Source organism: Bactrocera neohumeralis, chromosome 4 (genome assembly GCF_024586455.1).
Source record: "Bactrocera neohumeralis isolate Rockhampton chromosome 4, APGP_CSIRO_Bneo_wtdbg2-racon-allhic-juicebox.fasta_v2, whole genome shotgun sequence".
NCBI lineage: Eukaryota > Metazoa > Arthropoda > Insecta > Diptera > Tephritidae > Bactrocera > Bactrocera neohumeralis.
The window spans coordinates 49,314,501-49,324,008 of NC_065921.1; the positions used below are offsets into that span (position 1 = coordinate 49,314,501).

The 9,508-nt window shown below is 36.5% G+C and overlaps 1 long non-coding RNA gene across 1 annotated transcript; it reads right to left on the minus strand.

Annotated features, from left to right (window-relative positions):
• Nucleotides 1-275: 275 nt before the first annotated feature.
• Nucleotides 276-9,106, minus strand: LOC126754702 (uncharacterized). Its single transcript, XR_007666380.1, has 3 exons — nucleotides 8,731-9,106; nucleotides 6,916-7,098; nucleotides 276-1,140 (listed from the first exon to the last, which is right to left on the minus strand). It is a non-coding gene; the product is annotated as an uncharacterized LOC126754702 (long non-coding RNA).
• Nucleotides 9,107-9,508: the final 402 nt, after the last annotated feature.

A 9,508-nucleotide genomic window follows, 5' to 3' on the forward strand; every position in this document is an offset into this window, starting at 1 on the left:
TAAACTTATTAGAGGGCGGGCCCACGCCCACTCTTCCAAAATGTTTTCCTACAGGTGTCCCTTCCTACTGCGATCCACTGTGCCAAATATTGGTTTTATATCTTAATTTGGGGCTTAGTTATAGCACTTTATAGGATTTCGGTTTATGGCGATTTGTGGGCGTGGCAGTAGTCCGATTACGCCTATCCACTAACTCGAACTTTCTTTTGTGCTAAGAAACCTGCATACAATTTTTCATTAAGATATCTCAATTTTCACACAAGTTACAGCTTGCACGGACTCGATTTTTTTTTTATTTCGTCTTGTTGTTTTTTAAAACATATTATTGTATTGGATCCAAATTTACTGGAGAATACAATATTATCCTCATAATGATTCGTCAACCTCATTTTTATTGTTTTATCGTCAGGAATATGGTCAAATGTTACAATACTTTTTGATTCTGCCAGTGAAAACTGACAGTTATCGTTTTCTTCAATATGTTTTAAAATCTGCTCCATTGCTGCATTTACTTGTATTGCGACTGGATGAATTCTTTTGTCTCTCTGGGTCTGTTTTACGGTATTTTTTAAACGCATATAACAATCAGCGTGATACTTAGCTTCCTGAGCTGCTAAATCTAGCACGCCTACAATTCTTTTATGGATATTGCGACAATATTCACTTCTCTCTTCACTTAAATTTAATATCGTTTTCTTGAAATCAGAAGTAGTTACGTAGCTGATTTGGTGTCTTGAAGATTTGGATTTTCTTTTTTCCTTCATTTCATCCGCTTCTTTTTCACAAAAAAAGCACATATTTTTCCAATCAAAATCAATTGAAGTAGCCGCTCGAAGTTTTTTTTAGGTGGAGAGCATGCTGGTGTGGTGTTTTTTTTTAATAAGAATTAATACACCCTTTATTGATATATTTTTGTCTGCATACTGAATGCACGTATACAAATTCGCGAGTTTTTAAATACTGAGAAAGTCCATCCGATCTTTCGGCAGAAGCAACTTTCAGTGTTGATATTCCTCTAGTGACTTTTATAATATCTCCTAGTTCAGAGATTAATTCAGAACTACATCCGATTTTGTCACAAATGAGGCAATCATTACTTATATTATCACTATTCGATGGTTCACCCATTTTTATACGAGGCTGTAACAACAAATATTACTATTATTAATAACTAACCTTTATATTATAATGAATGATTTATATTATTAAATTTTCTAACTTTCAAAATCGATCTATTATAAGATATACGATTGAGTATTCACTATTGTTTTGAAAAGCATGTAATATAAATAAAAAACAAATGTTTCTATTATTGCCACTATTTTCAAACTTTGTAAAACTCAGTATTGTTCAGTTAATAATTTTAATCACGCTCACTGCACAATAATATATGCATATATTAATTGTAAATAAACAATAATTAGAAATTATTTTTTTTGGAGCGAACAACAACAGCTACGTATTAAGCCTAGCACGTTGCCACGTGTACTATTCTGTTAGGGCCCGCATTAACAACACTCAACAGCCGCACAAAATATTTTTTTTAACATTTTCTATATAAGTATTATTAAAAAAACACATTTCCAAAGTTTTGTAAAGATTCATTGACTGGCCCTGGATTCCGAGGTATAAACCTTACGGCGCTCCACTAAACCGGAGTTCAACTTTTCTCCTCACCCTGATCATTTCTATATAAATAACCTTATATCTATCTCTATTATCTGCAATTATGACCAGTGAGAGCTTTAAAATACAGCGGTGAATTTATCAAATTGTTTTTGCTGGAAGTAAAATAAAATTGCTATAATTCGTCCCACCACCTGATCCATTAAACTCCTAAGTTTTTGAATGGAAAACGAGCCTAAATACTTCTCGATCAACATAAAAAAATATAACCCAAATTACGTCGTTTGGTCGCATGTTGGATTCCCAATTTCAGGTTAATATGTACTATACATAACATTTTTTGTCCGCGATAAACATCTCTGCACATGAACTAAATATCTTATTTTCTTTTGATAAAACATAACATTTTTGAGCATAATCACATTAAGTGCTTTATTTCTTGTCTTTTACGCAATCCTATAGCATTTAAAGCTATGAAAACATGACACCTTAGTGTATATCAATTTACCTACCATAGTCATTTAGCCGCGTAAAGAAAGTTTGCGTACAAGAAGCCATGTCGGAGCATGGAGTTCAAGGAGAAGGGAATGTTAGATGACAACAACTCATTTGCTTTCCAAAGTAAACAGAACTTAAAAAAAAACGGAACAAATGGTTTTTCGGTGAAGTCCAAAAGCATTTCGAACGAGTGTTTTAGCTCGTCGGCCGGTATGGCCGCCAGTATACCGGTGCAAGCCTTTTGAATTACCTCTACGTCGGCATAACGCTTTCCTTTTATGGGCAAATGCAAATGAAAAAGGACGAAGTCGCACGGTACCATATCAGGTGAGTGCAGGGAGTTGTTAATAGTTAACATGTGATTTTCGGTCAAAAATCGGTCACAAGCGTCGATCGATAAGACGGCGCATTATCGTGCAACAAACGCCAACTTTCATCTTCACGATATTCGAGCCGAACACGTCGAATACGACGCACCAAATACTTCAAAACTCCAAGGTAGAATAGAATAGAGATGTTCGATTCCATTTCTATGAATTTCAATGACAGTGACGCACAGTTTTGATAGAATTTCTGGTGATCACGGATTTTGATTGGCCCACATGTTGATCGTCATTTATGTCCTCACGACCACTTTGAAAACGTTGAAACCACTCATGCACTCTGCTACGGGATAGGCAATCATCGCCATAAACTTGTTTCATCATTTGAAACGTTTCGGTAAAAGTTTTACCAATTTTAAAATAAAATTTAATGTTGACTCTTTGTTTGAAGCTCATTTTCGCACGGATAGCACAAACATACTGACACTTAAAACGCAATAACTTCACTTCCATTTGAAGAAAGGTTCTCACTGGACAATCGATAAAGATAGCAGATTCGAACGCACCAGTCGACATATTCTTAGAAGACGCCACCAGGGGAAAGTTTTACGGTCGATAATCTAACGACACTCATGTGACAGTCGACTGATAAATGGAAAGCTGTTAGATAAGTGTCAGCATTCATAATGACAAAACTAAGATATTTTCAACAGACTAGGCGTCCGCGCAATAGAGGAGACATAAACGTCCTGTCCCTCCCACGAAGTAATACCTATGGTTCCGTGGGAGAGTCTTGAGTTGGGAGTAGGTTAGGTTTAGCGGATTAAAGTTCCGCACTTCGGCTTTCAATGCTTCCCCCTTCTATAAAAAAAAAAACGAAAAAAAACTAGGGGGCCTAGATTCAAAAAGTTTACTTTGGAACGCACCTTGTATTAATGTCTGCGCTAGATTACTCGTGGTTTGCCCTTTTACGTAGGCTCATTATCTTCTTATTCGCTAGCGGAGTGGTACATGCACATACATACATGAACACAATTTTTTAGCGGGCGATCAAAAGTACTGTCTAGAGTCCGAAACTACTGAAGTGAAATAAAGTACAAACCGGCTTAAAATTTTTGATTTATTTTTTTTAGGTTTTTCAAATTTCTACAGTTTTCGACAGAAAGAAAACTGAAAATTATATTAAGGGTGTCAATGTAAAGACTTATTCCAGATGATCCTCACATCGAAGGCTTCCTGATGGACTGGTCATCTTCTGACAAAGCGCTTGAAACTCAACAGACGCAAACGGCTTTTTCTGTGACACGCGATCAACGGCTGGAGAACATGACCTGCCGAATGCCTTATTTATATATTAGTCTTAAAATATTTTTGGTTCGGCCAGTGTCGTCAATGGTTGATCTAACTGTTTGAATCTGTTGGCAGGACTAGGTACTGTATACTGACGACCGAAAAGTAATGAATAAGAAAATTAAGTGCTCTCAAAAGTAAATTTAAAACTTTCTCTGTTTCTTCTTTACTGGCTTAGACACCCTTTACGCGATTATTGCCGAGTTAACAGCAGCACACCAGTCGTTTCTTCTTTTCGCAAGGTGGCGCCAATTGGAAACTCTAACCGAAGCCAAGTCCTTCTCCTCCAGGTCTTTCCAACGGAGTGGAGATCTTCCTCTTCCTCTGCTTCGCCCTGCGGGTATTCCGTTGAATACTCTCAGAGCTGGACAGTCTTCGTCCATACGTACGACATGACCTAGCCAGCGCAGCCGCTGTCTTTTAATTCTCTGAACTATGTCAATGTCGTCGTATATTTCACACGCGCAAAGGACCATATGTAAATCTTTCGCAGAACTTTTCTCTCGAAAACTCGTAACGTCGACTCATCAGATGTTGTCATCGTCCATGCCTCTGCACCATATAGCAGGACGAGAATTATGTGTGACTTAAGGAGTTTGATTTTTGTTTGGCGAGAGAGGACTTTACTTCTCAATTGTCTACTCAGTCCAAAGTAGCACCTGTTCTTAGATAGCCGAAATTATCTACAACTTCGAAGTGCGGGTGCGACAACTGTGTTTTTGATGACAGGATACATTTTGTCTTCCCTCGTGCACTGCCAGACCCGTTTGCTTTGCTTTTTTTTATCCAGTTTAGGGAAAGCAGAACTAACGTCTAGTTAGCAGTCGCCTTGTCTGAAACCTCGTTTGGTATTGAACGGCTGATGGAGCTTTTGGTATTAGGTTTGCGGGGATACCAAATTCAGACATCGCGGCACAAAAGCAGCTGCTTTTCATGATGTCAAAAGCAGCTTTGAAATCGACGAAGAGGTGGTGAGTGTGGATTCTCATTTCAAGGGTATTTCCCAAGATTTGGCGTTTGGTGAATATCTCGGTTGTTGATTTTCCAGCTCTAAAGCCACACTGATAAGTTCGAATGAGTTTATTGACAATCGGCTTTAATCTTTCAGACAATACGCTTGATAGAACCTTATATGCGTTGTTTAGGAGACTTATCCCACGGTAGTTGGTGCAGACTGTGGGATCTCCCATTTTGTGGATTAGGCAGAGCACACTTAAACTCCAATTGTTTGGCATGCTTTCGTCCGACCATATTTTATGAAGAAGCTGATGCATTCTCCCTATCAGTTCTTCGCCGACGTGTTTGAATAGCATGGACGGCAATCCATCGGCCCCGCCGCTTTGTTGTTCTGTTGTCTTCTTTTTGACGGGGAATTGCTATTTGAAGCTCTTCATGGTCGGACAATGGAACGTCTGTTCCATCGTCATCAATTGGGGAATCGGTTTCACATTCTCCTGGTGTTAAGCTTTCACTACCATTCAGCAGTCTGGAGAAGTGTTCTCTCCATAATATTAATATGCTCTGGGCATTGGTTACTAGACCACCTCTGGGGATTCTACAAGAGTATGCTCCGGTCTTAAACCTTCTGTTAGTCGTCGCATTTCCTAGTTGAATTTTCGAGCATTACCCCTGTTGGCCAGCTTGTCAAGCTCTTCATACTGACGAATCTCGGCCTCTCTCTTTTTTTTTTATCTGCCAATGTGTCTCGTTTCCCTCTTCAACTCTCGGTATCTATCCCATTCTGCACGTTTTGTGGTCGGTCGTAACGTTGCTAGGTGGGCAGTGTGTTTTCTCTCCGCTGTGACACTTCCCGAAAACCAATTTCTCTGTTGACGAGTGCTGTCAGAGAGCAGAAGTGTAAGTCGAGTTGAAAAGTGGTCGGTATCACGCCCGTCGTCCGATTTTCTCAACGACTCCCATAAAGCTCTCTCATACCATCTCGGTGATAGAATGTAATATCTCTGGCGTTTTTAGTTATTGATTTATCGCCCTTTTAGTAGTTTTTAACAGTACCGTTACATGGGGGTTATCCTCTGATTTCATCCATTTTCACACTATCGGTAGAAGTTCTTATAAGATTTGCCCTCAGCAAATTTGGTTGTAGGTTTAGGAGATACATACATACATATGTATATACATTAAATTTGTGCGAGGGCGGGGCCACAATCACTTTTCCAAAAATTTTTGTCCACAAGTGTTCTTTGCTACTGCGATCCTCTTTATCAAATACGAATTTTATATCTTAATTGTGTGCTTAGTTATGGCACTTTAAATGTTTTCGGTTAATGGCGATTTGTGGGCGTGGTAGTGGTCGGATTACGCCTATCAACGAACTCGTAATTTTTTTTGTACTAGGGAACGGACATAGTAAGTTTTATCAATAGATCGGCTGAAGGCCTCGTAGCCAGTGCTGCGTTTATGTATTTATATAATAAAACTCTTTTTGTTATATGAATTATTATAAATAAAATAAAAATAAATAAAAGTTTTATCAAGGTATTTCAATTGTTACTCAAATTATGGCTTGCACAAGCGGACGGACGGACAGAAAGACAGTCAATCGGGTTTCAACTTTTCTCGTCATCCTGATCATTTTTATATATGTACATATATTTAGAACCCTATATCTACCTCGCTTAGTTTTATGTGATATGTACAACTGTTAGGTGAACAAAACTATATATATATATATATATGTATATATATATAATTATATATAACTATATAATATTCTATAGGTTGCAAGACTATAAAAATAATTAGTTGAATAGAAAGCCTAAAGCCCATTTCTTGTCTATTATGTCTGTAATTGTGTCAGTGATTTGATTTTCATTCGATTTCAAGTATAAGCGTATCAAATACAGTTATTAATTTCCAAATGAATTTCATATACATATCTTGGTTGCTTCTTAGGACACATTTGTACATATCATTTAGAGTTCTAAATCCAATTTATCAGAATCTTATAACTGTATATGTATATACCTATAGGTATACATTTTTAAATCGAGTAAATTTCTGAGTACTTGTGCTTGTGTTTTACAAGCCCTTTGGGGCTTTTCTTCATACAGAATTTTACAAATAATAGTTTTTATATGGAAAATATCTAACAACTCACCTGAATTATATTTCAAGAAGGTAACTGACCCAACACCACCAACATCGTTGACACATTAGCTCTTTTCGCAGAATGGTCACCATTAGTTTCGTCATTATCAACATTTGACAATCAACTTCCTATATACAAACTGATTTCTCTTTCTTTCAGTGGCAGTGTAGCAGCACCGATAGTGGCCCCACACTGCAACTTTTAAAATGAAAGCTGCCATTAAATTGATTAAAGACGTGTTTTATTTGACCAGCAAATTAAGCTATGAGCTTATTTTGGATGAAAGACATAATTATGTTGGCTTGTCATAAGCTATCATAGCTTGTATATTGAACTAGAGGCATTGCCAGTTCATCGCTTTTTTCATTCACAATAGCTATGATTTTTCCAACAAAAAGTAGTTGGCAATAACGATAAAGTTCATATTGACAGATGAAAATGAAAACAAACCAAAATTACAAAATTTTGTGTTTTGTTTAACAGCCCTATTCTGAGAGATTTCTTGTGAGGCATATTTTGTGAGGCTATTCTTGCTCAAACCTCATAAGAAAAAAGCTTAAAAAAGTCACCACGTGAGGTAAAAAGCTTTTTGCTGTCAAACAGCTGTTTTAATAAAAATAAACAAACAAAAACACAAATGGATAATAAAGATATGTATGCGTCTGTGCTTGAGGGTGAAACAATCCCAATATGGGTACAATCGATTGCGCCGATTGTGCCCTTGATCCCAAATTTCGTGCAAAATCTTTAAGATAAAATTTATTTATTTATTTTTATATTTTATTTATTTATCTTACCCGTTCTTTGTATCTGAAACATCCTGCGCGCTTGAAGGGAAATAAATTTCACTACCCTTAACATCCATAATTAATTTCGAAATAAAGAGCAGAGCTCTAGACACAGAGGACTGGCTCATAGAGAGCATACAACTGTTACCAACGAATTTTTGGTAAGAGCCATGCCCGCAAAAATACAAACACGCCAGGAAACGCAGATCAAAAGATATACTCGACTTTTGCACATCATGCGGCACCAATTCACCTATAAGTACTTTACAGTAGTGAGTTTGGTGACTTTTGTGATTGCATGAGAATAGGGCTGTAAGTTAAAATTAATCCAAATATGAACATTTGTTATAATTTTTTGTAATAATATCATCAAATCAACAAAATAAATATATTTATATAGTAGATTAATATTCCGTTTACAATTTGAAGAATGGAAGATTTTGAAACAAATTGAATATCAGCTGACAATTCCCGACCGCATTGCCAACACACATTGTTTTTAAGCGAAAATATGGAATAAGCTAAGTGCGTTTTATTTGTCCATGATTTTGCTATTAGCTTGTGATGGTTATATACATATGTATATAGTATATTCACTTAAAAATGAATTGGGTTGGTAATGCGGACAAGAACAATCAGCTGATATACAATTTGGTTTGAAATTTCAAATTTGTAAACGGAATATTAATATGCTATATGTACAAATATATTTATTTTAGTTATTTGAGGTCTAGAATACAAAAAACTGAAAACAAGTGTTCATATTTGTCTTAATTTAAGCTTAATATTCATCCAAAAAACCTGTAATTTTGGTTTGTCTACATTTTCATCTGTCAAAATGAGGTTTCTCGCCTTGCCAACTACTTTTTTTTTGGGGAAAACCTTGCTATTGTGAATGAAAAAAGCGATGAACTGGCAATGCCTCTAGTTCAATATACAAGCTATGATAGCTTATGACAAGCCAACATAATTATTTGGCTAAGTCTTCCACACAAGATAAGCTAATAGCTTAATTTGCTGGTAAAATAAAACACACCTAATATATGTATATGAGATCTTGACAAAGACATTCAGTATCCCGGAGTTGATATCTATCCTCTAATGTCGAACTTATAATGGATTTTTGTAAAACCACCAGCATATAGAAATTCTAAAAATTATAAATTTTAACCCTGCACAGATCATTACGAGCGCAAATCACAAGCACTGCCCACGAACTGTTTTGAAGTTCCGATATACTTATGTAGGCAACCGTCAGATGGTTGTAGATGCATTTGACTTTGACAGCAATTAGGATGGAGCGCTGCCAACTCAACTTTGTTTCGGTATACATAAGTATGTGTTTTTCATTGTAACTTAGATCAGGTTTTGTTGTTTACAACGTAAACGTATTGCTAGCTTTACTTTGTAAGAGTCTGGTCCGCTTGAGTAGGCCGCACTTTTATATCTGTCACAAAAATATTTTATAATGCATTCTATAGCTTTAAAGTCCAAAAGCTTAAAGCGCCAAAGAGACCGGTAGTCGTACTCGTTCGTTAAGTTTCGAATCGTAATGACGAACTCTCACTGCTCAATGCTATTCCTTAGTAACTTTGGCCAAGAAGTGAACTGCGCAAATTCCATGTTATTGTGTATATGTAATAGCTAATCGAAAGAACTCTTCTAAAACTCTACTTCTCAAGTCAAAGATGTAAAGAAGAGAGAGAAAGCTCAATTTGTGTGTATAAGAGAGCATTCCCATATGAGTTTAGTTAAGTATAGTTCACCTATTATTTATTGTTGAGTACACAATATATTGCAGTGTTCGTCAGGAG